A 16,308-nucleotide genomic window follows, 5' to 3' on the forward strand; every position below is an offset into this window, starting at 1 on the left:
CATCTGAGTATTCTTTGTTCGTAACGCTGAAAATACATTATACATTACACTTAAATGTGTCTCCGCCTTAATAACAGAATATTCGAATCGTTTTGGCATTTTACAAAATACCTAATGCCACAGGTTCTAACCTTGTACAAAATTCAAAGTTTTACTCGTTAAATAATTATACGGTACATAATATATTTAATATAAAAATAATTAAGGGAAAAAAAAGGATTCTACTTATATTTTTCCTGCAAACACAATTAAAATGTTATTTGGTTTCTTTGTGTATATTTTAATTTTTGATTTACTTTTTGCATGTATATAATGAATTTAGACGTAAGCGAAAATTGGGATGTTTTATTTATATTTACTTTGTTCTTAATTACATAACGTTTATTTTTCTAATAATACTCCAACATGAAGACTAAGGGCTAACACTTAAATCAAATTGTTTGTCGACAAGCACGAAAGTATGCACAGGAATTCCTTATAATAGCATAGATATTAACTATACATTAAAAGCAATAATTTAAGTCAAACTTATCTATGCGTATTGTAAAATTTCTGATTTCATTCAAGACTAGTTTTTGCCCGCGGCTTCGCCCGCGTTTAAAAGAAAATAATATGACATACTAATATACATAAAACTGAAAATTCGTACCTTTATTGGAATGACAGTGGCGCCATCTGGCGAAAATTGGTCGTACCAACTCTGAAACCTTCGTGGGCTCATGGACAACAACTTTGCTGAAGATCATCACTTGATCAAATGCATAGTTTACGATTCAAACCTTACTAATATCGATTAAAATAATTGATTTTTTCGGTTCAAAAGAGCGATTCTCCGATTAATCGTTCTTAGATCGCCATCTCATCATGATTATTAGATAAATCTTAGACTGAAACTTTGTTCATTGCACCTATCAAAAATATGGCATCAAAATAAAAAAGAAATAATAAATATAATAAGTATGGAAAAAAGATAAACCCAATGAGTTTTTAAAACATTTCAACCAACTTTGAAGAGGAGGGAGGTTCTGTATTAAGATGTATGTATTTTTAGCACTACCGATTGGGATAAACTTATTTAAATTTAAGTTGCAAAACCCTCATATACTAATTAACTATCTAAACAAATTAAGAGCTTGTAATGTAGACGAAATTAGCACACAAATGTACGTGTATCGAAAATAATCTTTCTTATAAATATGGTTTCCGAAAAACTAAAATTTTGTCAACCATCACTAAAAGTAACCAATTCTGTTTCCAAAAACAATATACACGTATACATTATCTTGTAGTTATCCTTCCAAGAAAATTAAAATGCATATTATAAAGTTGAAAAAACGTAATCAAGATGTAATCGGTATTTTTGCACGTATATAAACCAGTTAGTCACAAAATATTCTTATAATCCTCAAAAGGTTTCCCGGTGGATAAGGAAAATAAGTATTTTGAGCCTTACTACGTTCAGTGGTACATGAAAATGCGAGTGGTTATTTTGATTACTACCGTACTTGCCTTTACATTGGCAAGAAAAGATACTCCGGTAAGTCCTCATATATTGAAACATCTTTGTCATTTTTATTTTTATTTTGCAGCAGTTTTAAGCGCCCCTGTATTCCGCTTTGAAGGGTGTGTTAGAGTGCTCTTAGTAAGTCGTGGAAAGAAGACATAATAAGTATGTTCCAACTTAGTCCCTAAGTAGCACTGCATCTGTGGCCGGCCTCAAATAAAAATCTAATCTTATCTGGGCTTATTACAGATAATCACACGAATGGCAGTAGCCACTTACCATCAGACAGATTGCATGCTCGTTTAAAAGAAAATATTACTTAAAAAACCTTACAAACAATCTAACACACCATTCATTTAATGATAATAATAATAATAATAATAATATTCTTTATTGTACCCAAAAAAGAACACAAAACAAAACATACAATTTTGGACGATACAAAAGGCGGTCTTATCGCTAAAACAGCGATCTCTTCCAGACAACCTTAGGATGAGGAGTTAAAGAAGAGATGACTTAAAATAATAGGGAGGGTGCAATTAAATGATAGATGCAGGACTAATATATAAAATTAAGTGTAAATATAGAGATAGCATACTATAGAACAAATAATAAATAAAGGGGAAAGAAGCTAAAAAAATAAAATTACAAAAGAAAGTTAACACAGTTTTATAGGTGAATAGCAAGAGCACAGATTTTGGGAGGAAAAATAGTTAGAGGTGAAGGTAGTGAGATTTTACGAGATTTTTGAAGGAGTATAAGGATTGGGAGTAACGAATAGATACAGGGAGGGAGTTCCAAAGACGGATAGCGGATACAGTGTAGGATTTTTTGTAAAAAGAAGTTGAGTGAGAGGGAGTACAGAGAGCAAGATTTTCTGAGGAACGAAGGGTTCGGTCATGGGACAAGTGGAGGAACTGGAAGCGTTGTTTGAGGTAAGGAGGAGCAGTTGGATTAAATAGTAAACAATAGAGAAGAGATAGAATATGAGCATTCCGGCGAAGGCGAATTGGGAGCCACTTGAGTTTAGCACGATATTCTGATACGTGGTCATATTTTCTTAGGCCGAATATAAACCGTATACATAAGTTTTGGAGTCGCTCAAGCTTATTTAATTGCTCCTCGGTAATGTCGGGATAACACACATCAGCATAGTCAAGTATTGGTAAGAGGAGGGACTGTGCAAGCGTAATTTTAGTTGGAATGGGTAAAACATTTTTTAGCCTACGTAGCGAGCTCACTGCAGCAAAGAGCTTTCTACTGACCTCTGAGATCTGAGGTATCCATGAAAGGTGTTGGTCCATGTAGATACCCAGATTTTTGACCTTATTACTATAGGGAATACGCACATCATCCAGTACGATTGGTGGTAACTGGTGCCAATCGATCCTAGAGATCAGACGCGAACTCCCTATGATAATAGCCTGAGACTTGGTAGCATATTAATGGTAGCATAATGATATTTCATTATAAACTTCTAAGAATAAAACATAAATGTAAGACTGAGACCAAAGCAGCTTTAAACTTCATCAGCTGTTACCTGACACACGCTGGACACGCCAGTGAAGATGGACACTTCGTCGTCTCCAAATTGATTAATGTTATCAAAGAGCACCTAACCTAACTGTTAATTTATTTCAGGATATGGTCGTAATAATACCAAAATCTTTGACCGACGTTCTAAAGATAAAACACAAATGTGAGGTAGAGACCAATCCTCCTCCAGACTCCTTCAAGAATATGTTAAAAGCATCTTACGAGAATGAAGCAGCCTTAAACTTCACCTTCTGTTACTTGACACACGCTGGATATGTCAGTGAAGATGGACACTTTGTGGTCTCCAAACTGATTAGTGTTATCAAAGAAGGTTATCCCAAAAAAGGAGAATTGATAAAAACTATCACAGAGTGCAACAAATTAAATGGAAAGGATCGTATAGATACGTTGGGTGTATGGTTTGATTGTTTTAGAGAAAATACACCTGCTCTATTTACACTTTAAATCTATGAAATCGAAGAAAATGTAATAGTGACTGGGTAATAATGTTATTTTGTAATGTCAAACACCATATGAGTCGGTAACAAGTGTAATTTAAATAAAAACTCCATCACCAGATTTTAGTTTGTCTCAATTGCAAAAACAGCCTTAATTTTTAGTAAGTATTGTACTCTATTAACTACAGAGCTTTTTTTGGGTAATATGCATTTATAGTTACACACTACATTTTTTTTTACAAGAAAAATCAAATTGAGGACAAATATCAGAAGGTTTTAAAACTGAAAATAGCCCTACTTTTTCAATTAATCTTACTCCTGATATTATTAGATTTATGACCTTTTGAAGTGTTTGATTATGTAAAATATATCAAGGGAACAATCTAATTTGTATCAATCTATTTATATCTTGATATTATTATAATTATTATATACTTGGATAGCACGAGTTGAATTCATTTACCTAATTATTATTAAGCGCCTGTAACCGACGACTTGCAAATAACACAAAACAAACTTCTGTGTTTCAATTAGGATCACAACAGCTCTTAACACTGGTGTTATTAGGCAGAAATAATTATGGCGGTGGTGCCGCCCGAGCTGAATCACACAGGGTCAGGGTCAATCTACCACCTGAACTACCGCAAAATAGATCGCATCTGTGGTCGTAATGCATGTTATTTCTTAAAAGTCGCAACGTTTTTATGATCGGATTCAAGTAGAATCCTTGTGTTATAAGGAGTTTGTATAGATGAATATGGACGACAGTGACCACTTACCATTAAGTGGCACTAGCTCGTTTGTTAAGGCTTATAATTATTACTTTATTTAATTAAAAACGCCTACTACTTTAATACAACGTCGAGACGAACAAGAAAATTTGCATGGTTACATTTTTATTACATCCTCAATTCTTGTGTTTAACAAAATAATTGTTTCTTGGAGTTTTTCATATAACCTTATAAATAAGCCTATGACTTACCTGATTTTGATAATAAAGATATAAACTTACAATGCTCCCAAACTGTTTTAGGTGACAGCTCATTATAATAAAATGCGATCATCACAACATGGTTTACATAACAAGCATACGTCGTTGATATCGTAATTATTTGCATTAGGTATTTATAATTATTTGCTTTAATAAGGATAAACATTCTTAATCAAATATTCTCAAAGATATATAGGAAGTAAGAAGCTTACTTATTCGCACTTCCTTATCTAAACTTTTTTGACTTTAAGGAGAGACTGTGCCCATCGGTGGGACAGTAATGCATTGATGACGTAACTATCTAAAGACAATGGGTGAAATTTCAAAACCGGGCCAGATATTATCACACACAACATAATCCATTGTATTCAATAACAAGTAGATACACGAAACTCGCTAACATGTAACTGGCAGTGCAACTTCGGCCGACTAACAAACTTAGCTCCTAGACGACAGCAGCTCCACTTCGCCAATAAGTTGTCGAACTTCGTGTTAGTCTGTCCTCTATTGGATTATGCCTGTAACTTGGGAATATCGGTTATTATTTCAACGTGTTTAATATGACACGTAAAGTAGTTTAATAAAGTGTAACATTTCCAATATTTTGATTACGTTTAATATTTTTTAAGAGTTGAATTAGTAAATGATTTTTTTTTTATAATATAAGTATATACACGAGCATGCAATTCATGTGATGGTAAGTGGCTACTGCCACCGATGGACGTCTGAAATCGACCTCAAATAAGATTTGATTCCTACCTAAGATCTCTCACAGATGCGCCGCTATACCTGAGGACCCAGCTGGAACGCCTTGGATAAGTATGTCTTCTTTAACATACCCTTCATATCGGTACCCAGTAGCGCTCTGCTTCAAATGATAATGTTTTAACATTTATAATGTACCTATTCAAGTAAAGATACGAGTAGTAATTGGCCACTGCCACCTACCATAATCAACCACCTATCAACCTGAAGCCGATTGAAATGTGGCTACTCCTGAGAACTAAAATATTCGCCTCATATGCAAATCAATTGTTCAAAAATAGGTGCAACCGTTTGATGTTAAGTGGTTACCTCTATCAAGTGAACATAGTAAGTCGACTAAGCTCTGTTGTAAATTGTCTACGTATGCTCTTTCATTTATTTATTTATTCGTTCAGTCAGATTTACGTACTACATCAAAGATTATTATTGATGTGAAACATCTATAGCCGCACGTAAAAAAGATTTCTGGCGTGGCGACGCTTACCTTTAACTACATAGACAAATGTTCTGTAAGGGACAGAGCTATTAGAACAATGTGATAAAAAAAGACAACTAGTGTTTGACCTTGCGTTTCAAGTGTACGCAAACGTAAATATTGACAATGGAATATAGTGACCAATGATTACTTCAGTCAAAACGGGACATCGATTTTTTTATGTCAAATACTTTTTTCTTGAAAAAATATAGTTAAAAATAATAAAAAACACGATTTTATGATAAAATTAACTAAAAAGTAGAAAATAATTTTCAATCTAGGAATCATTTAAGGAAAAGTAAATAGTATAATTGTGCAAAAAATGTGGGGCGCTTTATGAAAATGATAAATGGAGCACCCCATGTTTTTTTCATAATTATAATATTTACTGTTACTTAATTGACAATGGCAACGGTTCATTTCGGAGACAACGGCACGAAGCATCGAAAAAAGGGACTGTCCCGTTAAAAACGGGACGTATGGTGGTTTTCCCATTGATACGCATGCTTGTCAAAGACAATGAAATAATGGAACAGAAGGTAAAAAATGTCCAAAACTGTCGATAATAGTTTTAGTACATCGTTTACGTAGAAATGTTATAGTACAGTTTAACTAAATAAATTATTATTATATAAATATATAATTTGAAAGAATGTATCTATACAGATGTATCGACTGGTTTAAAATATACGATTTAAAAATTGTTTATATTTATTATCATAGATTAGTAAAGATTACTCACTCCTAACAAGAAAATGTACCCAGTTTTGAGAATTGAAATAGTTGCGTAAAAAAGTTTTGCCACGTCTCCGTGCTAAAATGTCCCTAAAATATTTGAAATAATTATTTATTTATTATGTAAATTACGCAGTATTAGTTATTTATTTGTAAATTTTCTCTAAAAATGTTTTTATTTGTCAAGAAATAAAAAAAAGAACTTACTAATAAGCCGTTTGTGGCTTCATTCAATTTCAAGGCGGCGAAGTATCTTTACTAATTTATGTTTATTATTTTCAGTTTTATTTTACACACGACCATTAATTGCAAAGTTGTGTACATTTTATAAATGTTATGTACTAGCTGACCCAGCAAACATTGTGTTGCCATATAAATAAAAAAAATGTTAAGGGTGAACAACCCTTATCACTTAAGAGATATGAAAAATAGATAGTAGCCAATTCTCAGACTTACTGAATATGCATATAAATTTTGATGAAAATCAGTAAAGCCGTTTCGCAGGAGTAAAGTAACTAACATCGTGACATGCGAATTTTATATATAAGATTCGAATCTTACCGTGGTCTTTTTGAGGATTAATTTCTGGCTATACAAAGATTGTTTATTAAATTATGTTTAGGTTAATTTATTCAATTAAAGAAATTTTAAAATACCGTATACTATCCTATATAAATTTTATGGTAATATTTTTTATTATTTACCAGAGGTATCGAAGAAAATTTAGAGATTAGGATACAGAATTTCCCATATATCGCTTTTATTTTATTAAAATAAACTATAAAAAGTTATATTTTGACTAAAAACACACTAATATAAAAATTAAGCAGTGGGATCTTAAACTATAACATACGACATATGAACATCGTGAGCTTCAATAAAATGTCACTTCTGTTCTGTTGATCTATGACCATGCATTTTGCGTCTTTATCACTTTTATTGACAAAAACATACTTTGTCTCTTTCTGGTTACTCACGTAATCATGGCGGATCGAACACGAAAAATAAACAAAATTTAATAATTTCTCTTTATTTACGTGTGATAGGTGATTCCATGAAGCTTGTTTCTTTTTCGAGCATAATTTTTGCATTTACGCATTGCACAAGAAGGCATTTTGAGGCTTAAAATTCAAAATAATGACGTTTAACGTGTTCAGTGACATTAGTGTGTATTACTACGCTGCACGAGAGCGACTGGAGTCGTTTTAACTCGTTTTACACCACGTTTCACATCTGCCAGGCGTCCCGTGACGGCTCACATTTTTTTTTTATTATTATTATTTTTTAACTACACATTCTATCAATATTCGTTACAGCCATTTATAAAAGCTCTTTGGTACAATTTTAATGGAATTCCAAATACTCTTCCATTTGTGTTCGGTAGGGCTTCGTTCGGATTAGTTCTATAATTCCATTACCACTCGCTCGCCGATGACATATCTCTTTAGAATATTACTGCTCTATTTGAATCCTGACAACTTTAATAATCCATACAAAATGAAGCTTTTAGCAGCGAAGCGAATTTTGCATATAAGATGTCAAACCGTATATGAAATCATTCTATTTGCAGATTTGGGTTTTACGGCTCACAATAGTACTATTTTTCATTTGTGTGCCATTGTGGCTTTGTTTCGTTGATTATCGTTTCGCAGCTATTTGCTTGATCAAATCAGATAAATATAGATTTGTGATAGCACAAAGTCTATTTTGAGTTCTTCATCTAGTAATTTGGAGGTAAGGGAAGAACAAACGTAAGAATTTACATAGATACCACATCTTGCATCGGATGGACAGTCGCATTTTTTATTTTATAGTAATTTTCTATTCATAGCCTCTTGTTCGCCATATTGCGTGTGTTAAATCCATGTTTTTTTTTCAAACTGCCGATAAAGTTTCTGATATAGCCAACAACTTGAATTGACGGACTTTCTCTCGTGGTTTAAACATTTAAATGAGACACATGACCCATATGCGATTGTTATCACGATAAGACAACTTTTTCGGTCTATCTCGATGCTATATAGACTTAGAATTCAATCAGAACGAAATCAGAGTCCTTTTAAAACGGTGTCCTCCTTGAGCCCAGGAGCGAGGATTAAACTCGTTTTACCTGCGTCTCGTTCATTCCAGAGTTGCTGACTGGACGGTTCGAGCTCCTACTCTTGCCCTTAACAAAGTTGCCTATTAGGATGATCAAAAAATAAAAATCTAAATAAATCTATTCTGGTCTCAGGCATGTGGCCTTCCAAAGCACTGAAACACGCTCAACTCAACGACTAGTCACTCATTCAAGTAACACGAATGTAACTTAAAACAAACGTTTAAAATACCGAGTACAAAATAAGCAAATTAAAAATGCCCTGACGCTACATTCCATGGGTTTTATTGCAGTTTCGCTCGATTGTCACTTTGTTTCCAACAGCTGGTATTACAAGTATTTAGGTACAGTATTTATTTGCTGGCGTGAAACTTGTTGGATTTCAATGACTGTGAAGTAGATGTGTGTTATACTGTTGTTTCAATGAAATAATGCTAACCTTTGTATGTGTTACTAGTTTTTGCCCGTGGCTTCGCCCGCTTAATAAATATAACATACTAACATACATAAAACTGAAAATTTGTACCTTCAACTTTGCTAAAGATCATCACTTGATCAAATGCATAGTTTACGATTCAATCCTTACTAATATCGATTAAAATAATCAATGTTTTGGGTCCAAAAGATCGATTCTCCGATTAATCGATCGTAGTTCGCCATCCCTAGTTCCCGTGGGATTTCCGAGATAAAAACTATCTTATGTCCTTTCTCGGGGTCTCAGACATCTTTGTACAAAATTTCATTAAAATCGGTTCAGTGGTTTTGGCGTGAAGAAGAGACAGACAAACAGAGTTACTTTCGGATTTATAATATTAGTAAGGATTACTTCACGTTGATCTCTTCTTGCACCGTAACAACTAATAATAGCAGTGTTAAGGGCCACTGTGTCCCAATGGAAAGGATAGAAAATATTTATGCGAGGCGTTACAACTTAGCCCTCAGGATTATTTTAGCAACGAATCTGTGGTAAACGTTACGTAGGAATCTAGTCTTATTTGGCGTTGATTACAAATGTGCATGGCACATGTGGCAGTTGTCGCATGGGTCGCACTCACCAACAGATGAACTTTAACAATTTCTGCCTTTTTTTTTGACGAGAGGGAAACCTTCAAAAGGTACCCGGTGCCGTGGGAGCGACGCAGGGTTATGTGGGATTCTTACCGCACTAAAACCCCCCCGGTGGCCATTCTCGCGCTGAGTAGAGGGCTCCGGGATCTCCAAAGGAACGAATCCGGAGTCCTCTTAGCGCATTGCCCCGTGGGGCTCCGCCCAGGTGAGCTTGTCGCTCGCCACACCGTCTGGTGGGCACGACGGTATGCGACCACACATACCGCCGCCCATACAAATTAATACCACAGGTTCAAATACTCGTATCACACAAAATTCATCGTTTAATCATCAAATAGGTATGCGGTACATTACATTAATTACACAAATAATTAAAGGAATATAAAAGGATTTTTAACCGACTTCAAAAAGGAGGTGGTTCTCAATTCGGCCGGTCTATATATTTTTTTATGTATGTACAAAAATTACTCCGCCGTTAGTGGATCAATTTTAATTGTTCTTTTTTTATTGTGTAGAGACAAGCTGGGAGTTGGTCCCACTTAAATATGGTTAGGATCCATCTAAGGTTTCTGGAGAAAATGAAGGAACTCCTCAATATATTTAATTAAGTATTCTTTCTGGATATAGCCCTGGATAGCTCAACTGGTAGAGCATTCGGCGCGTAACTGAGAGGTTCTGGGTTCGATTCCCGGTCTCGGACTATTTAAATTTTTCTCAATTTATTTATTGGTTAGGTAAGGTTGGAACATACTAGACAATATAAAACTAAGCGAGCAGGGCGCGGTAGCGCCCTGCGAGCGGGTGGGTCCGATCTGTATAAATTCAGACTTTACCTTTATTCATTATCACGTTTATACAATTTTATATAATCTATATATACGAATATAAACGTTAGTATATCATCACTACAAAATGTGAAAAAAAGTTTTAACAAAAAAATATAATTGACTTCTATGTCACTACAAAGTAAAAAATAATTCAAATAAATGTTGGTTTAGTACATAGTTCTGAAGTCGGTGCTCATATTGGACACGCTGTTTACGCCGCTATCAATCGAAATGTATTGAGCAACTTATGTTTTCCTGTAAATACTAATTAAAATGTTATATAGTTTCCTTCGGTATGTTATTATTTTACTTTTGTATCTAGACGTAAGCGGAAATAGTCATGATTTATTTGTATTAGTATATTTTTGAATTAAATTAAGTTTGTTTTTCTAATGAAACTCCAGAAAGAATACCGGTAGTCTACAAGCATGAAATTATGTACATGAGTTCCTTATAATAACGTAGATGAGAAGTAAACTAATACCCTATTAAAAGGGGGTACAACAAGTACAGTTTAGCCGGAGAGAAAACGCCGCTATACTTATTTCTACCATCCTCAGGATAAATGCATAGGACAAGCATCAGGTAATACCTCTGTTCTATATAAACTCAAGTACAAATCTCCTAATAATGTTCTCAAATAGGAAAGGCTTTCATATTTGACAACTTTATTAATCAAAACTGAACTCAACTTTATAATTTTCTGATTTTAAGAAGAGACTGAGCCCATCGGTGGGACAATAATGTATTGATGGCAAAATTCTCTAGATCTGATGGGTAAAATTTCAAAACCGGGCCAGATATTATCACACATAACATAATCCATTGTATTCAATAACAAGTAGATACACGAAACTCGCTAACATGTAACTGGCAGTGCAACTTCGGCCGACTAACAAACTTAGCTCCTAGACGACAGCAGCTCCACTTCGCCAATAAGTTGTCGAACTTCGTGTTACTCTGTCCTCTATTGCATTAAGCCTGTAACTTGGGAATATCAGTTATTATTTCAACGTGTTTAATGTGACATGTAAAGTAATTTAATAAAGTGTAACATTTCCAATATTTTGATTGCGCTTGATATTTATTAATAATTGAATTAGTAAATTATGATTTTTTATACACTTGGTACACGAGCATGCTGTTCATCTGATGGTAAGTGGCTGCCAGTACTGCCACCGATGGACTTTTGTAATCAACCTCAAATAAGATTAGATTCCAACCTAAAATCGCTCGCAGATGCGCCGCTGAGGACCTAGCTGGAATGCCTTGGATAAGTATGTCTTCGTTAGCACACCCTTCATATCGGAACCCAGTAGCGCTGTACTTCAAATGATAATTTTTAATTTACCTAATTAATTTAAGATGATAATTGGCGACTGTCATCTATATAACTGTAACCAACACACTATAGAACAGGATTCAACCTGAAGCCGATTGAAATGTCGCTGTGGACTAAAATATGCAAATCAATTGGTCAAAAATAGGTGCAACCATTTGATCTATATTTATTTATTTATTATAAGGTTGCCAACATTCTTTACACCTTTATATTTTCAATTAAACATTACAGCAAAAGGTAAGTGCTAGAATAATTACAAGCAACGACAGCATGAAAACAAGATGTTAAGTGGTTACCTATACCAAGTGAAGATAGTAAGTAGACTAAGCTCTGTAATAAGTTGTCTACATATGCTCTTTCATTTATTTATTCATTCGTTCAGTCGCATTCACATACCACATCAAAGATACCTTTAATAAACCCTCGTAAGCATACTCGTATATATAGTTACCAATTTTCGTGAACGACATTTTATCAATACTCGTTACAGCCATTTATAAAAGCTCTTTGGTACAGTTTTAATGGAATTCAAAATACTCTTCCATTTATGTTCGGTAGGGCTACGTGCGGATTAGTTCTATAATTCCATTAGCACTCGCTCGATGACATATCTTTTAGAATGTTACGGCTCTATTTGAATCCTGACAACTTTTATAATCCATACACAATGAAGCTTTTAGCGGCGAAGCAAATTTTGCATATAAGAGGTATGTCAAACCGTATATGAAATCATTCTATTTGCAGATTTGGGTTTTACGGCTCACAATAGTTTCATTTTTCATTTGTGTTCCATTGTGGCTTTGTTTTGTTGGTTATAATGTTTCGCAGCTATTTGCTTGATTAAATCAGGTAAATCTATCAGAGTCGATTTTTGAGTTCTTCATCTAGTAATTTGGAGATAAGGTAAGAACAAACGTAAGAATTTACATAGATGCTACTTACATCGGATGGATAGTCACCAGTCACATTTTTTATTTTTATAGGATTTCTCTACTCATAGCCCCTTTTTCACCATATTACGTGCTATACCATATAAAGTTTCTGATATAGCCAACATCTTGAATTGACGAACTTTCTCTCGTGGTTTAAACATTTAAACGAGACGCATGTGGGATTGTTATCACGATAAGACAGCTTTTTTGGCCTATTTCGATGCTTAAAAATGTATCAGAACGAAATAAGGGTCCTTTTAAGACGGTGTCCTTCTTGAGCCTTGGAGCGAGGATTAAACTCGTTTTGGCTGCGTCTCGTTCATTCCAGTGTTGCTGACTGGACGGTTCGAGCTCCCACTCCTGCCCACAACTAATTTGCCTATTAGGACGATCACAAAATACCGTAAATCTATATTGATCTCAGGCATGTGGCCTTTCAAAGCACTGAAACACGCTTGACCTCAACGACTAGTCACTCATTCAACTAACACGAATGTTACTTAGGTACATACACAACTTGTCAAATTTTAAAATAACCCTCTCACCAAAGAGTACAAATAGCTGCAATGAACATTGTGCATTTTCGACTTATTAACTTATTCACGCGTAGTACGGAATTGATCAATTCATAAATTAAATCATTTCATTATTTCATAAAAATCTAAACAAATTTGATTTTATATTACAACAATAATAAAATATTATATAAAATAACAATTAAAAACGTAGCGATTTACTTGCAGATATTGCCTTTAATATGTATATATAATTCGAGGCGATCATAAATAAAGCCAAGCTCACACTTGGCTCACTGTACTGATAAGTGTAATAAAAAATCTGTGTGTTATTTGGATATAGGTAATGCTCAAGTTGTAACATGATGAATTACACTTACACTAAATGTATTGCCTAACGTGCCGGCCACAGCTACGGGCGGCGTGGCGAGCGGAGCGGCTAGCAGCGGCATGCCACAGCTCGCCGCAGCGGCGACGGCGGTTGATGTATTTAGGACAATTTAAATTAGAAAAGTGTCGCCTTTGCCTTGAAATGAGTGCGTTCTTAGGTCAAAATATTATTCAGTCAAAAATAGCGGCGCACCCACTTAACCAAAAAAGAAGAGATCTTGGCGAATTTCACACCCTTTATTATGAATACATAAGTAGTTCCTGTATTTCCATTATTTTTTTTAATATATGAGAGCAAGTCACTGATAAATCGTTCTGTATCCATACATTTTATCTTAACGCGCAATTAAGTTAAAACAAAATTAGTGATTTCAAATTTCGGCGCGCGACTTTTGTTTCAACCGCTCGACTCATGCCGCGCCGCTCGCCGCTCCGCTCGCCGCGCCGCTGTTGGCTGTGGCCAAGTGGTTAGTGGTACTATATTCGAAATCATGTTGGTATTTTTTCAAAATAAAACCACACAAAATTCAAAGATTACTCGTAACTATGCAGTACATAACATATTTAATACAAAATAATTTAAGGAATATAAAAGGATTTTATTACTTATGTTTTCCTATAAATACTAATTAAAATGCTATATAGTTTCTTTCGGTATGTTATTATTTTACTTTTGTATGTAGACTTAAGCGGAAATAGTCATGATTTATTTGTATTATTCTATTTTTGAATTAAATTAAATGTTTTTTTTTAATGAAACTCCAGAATGACGACCGGTAGTCGACAAGCATGAAATTATGTACAAGAGTTCCTTATAATAACGTAGATGAGAAGTAAACTAACACCGTATTAAAAGGGGGTACAACAAGTACACTTCAGCCGGAGAGAAACCACCGCCATACTTAATTCTAACATCCTCCGGATGAATGCATAGGACAAGCATTTGGGGATAACCATTGATTCTAAACTCCAGTGGGGTCCCCACATCTCTGCTTAGTCCAGCAGACTTAGTACTGCAGCTTTTACAGTCAGAAGGATTAGACAGTTAACAGACATCCCCACGGCCAGGTTTGTCTATTTAAGTTACTTTTACAGCATTATGTCTCATGGCATTCTGCTGTGGGGTAGTGCTGCTGACATAGACTCTATATTTACTATTCAAAAAAGAGCAATAAGGTCAATATATAGTCTGCGACGTGGTGAGTACCTGAGAGAACTGTTTCCCACTATTAATATATTGACGGTACGAGTACATAGTCAATACATCTATGAAAATATTATGTATATAAGAAAACACACTGTTTTTTTGAAAAAAATAGTATTCACTATAAGTTTAATACTAGAAATAGAAATAAATTAGCAATTCCTAAACATAGGTTATGTAAGGTGGCTAGATCTTTCATTGGTAACTGTATTCGCTACTATAAAATACCCGACCACATTTTGAATCTCACAGAAAAAAAGTTCAAACATGTCGTTAAACAAACGCTATGTAAAAAAGCGTACTATAAACTAAGTGACTATTTCACTGACAAAACGGTGTGGTCTGAAGTAGTTCCAGCTCCACAAGTACTATTAAGTTAAGTTTGACATTGTAAAAAAAATCGTTTTTACATTCTCGTCAGAAAACCCTTTCATTTGATCCTAATATCATATAAAAAAGTGTTACAGGCACATCGCATTGATCCATTTATATTGCTGGTTGTTAATACTTTACGTCACTCATTAAATACTTTTCTATTTTATATTTTAGAATGTGGAGTCTTGCTTTGAGTCATAAAATGTCAGCTGATATTTGCAATGTCTTTTATAATGAAGATATGATAAAATAATGGTGGATAAAGATGTATTAACGTAAATGTTGATGATTATGGAAGAATATATTGTATTTCTGGAATTCCTTCTGAGCGTTTTAATAGCTCAGAAGTGGGATTACTGCAAAAATATACTGTTTTTGCAACGCCCACGGATGATGGATGCTCAAAGGTCATGTTATTTTTGCTATTTTTTGTAAACGATTTAAAGAAATAATGTAGAATACACGATAATTGAAATTATAGTCGAATGAATTTATGAAGTAAATTAATACTGAAAGAATGTTGAAATATATGAATATGTTAAGATGGTGAATATTCTGTTTTAAAATGTTCGATACAAGTTTAATCGTTTTTTCGCTTCAACTGATTTTTATTTTGTTTTGAATTACGTGATGTATTTTTGCATTTTTCATAAAAATCGAGGCGTCATAATTTCGCAAATTTCACATTTCACATGTAAATAAACATTTAAAGACATTGAACTATCTACACCCCAGCGAAATTGGAAGAATGTTTACCAACAATCGTTGCTTAGCAACTGATAAGGGGAATATAACAAAAGCCTTTTTTTCGTCGGTGCAACGTATTTAGAAATAATATTATAAAATTTTATTTGTTTTATATCAATATTGCTTCTTCTATTCGGCACATTACGTCTGTTTTGAATTCAATATTGTGAATAGATATTTAAACTTGACTTTACTTTTAGTTTTCGCGATTAATATTACAAATTTTAATTTTTAATTCGTATTCAAACGTATATTAAGTAAATTCATACGTCTTGTACTTAAAATGCCGTGTGAAATTATATTCTGATGATATAAATGCATACCAGTCTCATATTACAATGAATTG

The sequence above is a fragment of the Epargyreus clarus genome, unplaced genomic scaffold (assembly GCF_041222505.1).
Source record: "Epargyreus clarus isolate Ecla_fem2 unplaced genomic scaffold, WU_Ecla_fem_2.2 ptg000009l, whole genome shotgun sequence".
NCBI lineage: Eukaryota > Metazoa > Arthropoda > Insecta > Lepidoptera > Hesperiidae > Epargyreus > Epargyreus clarus.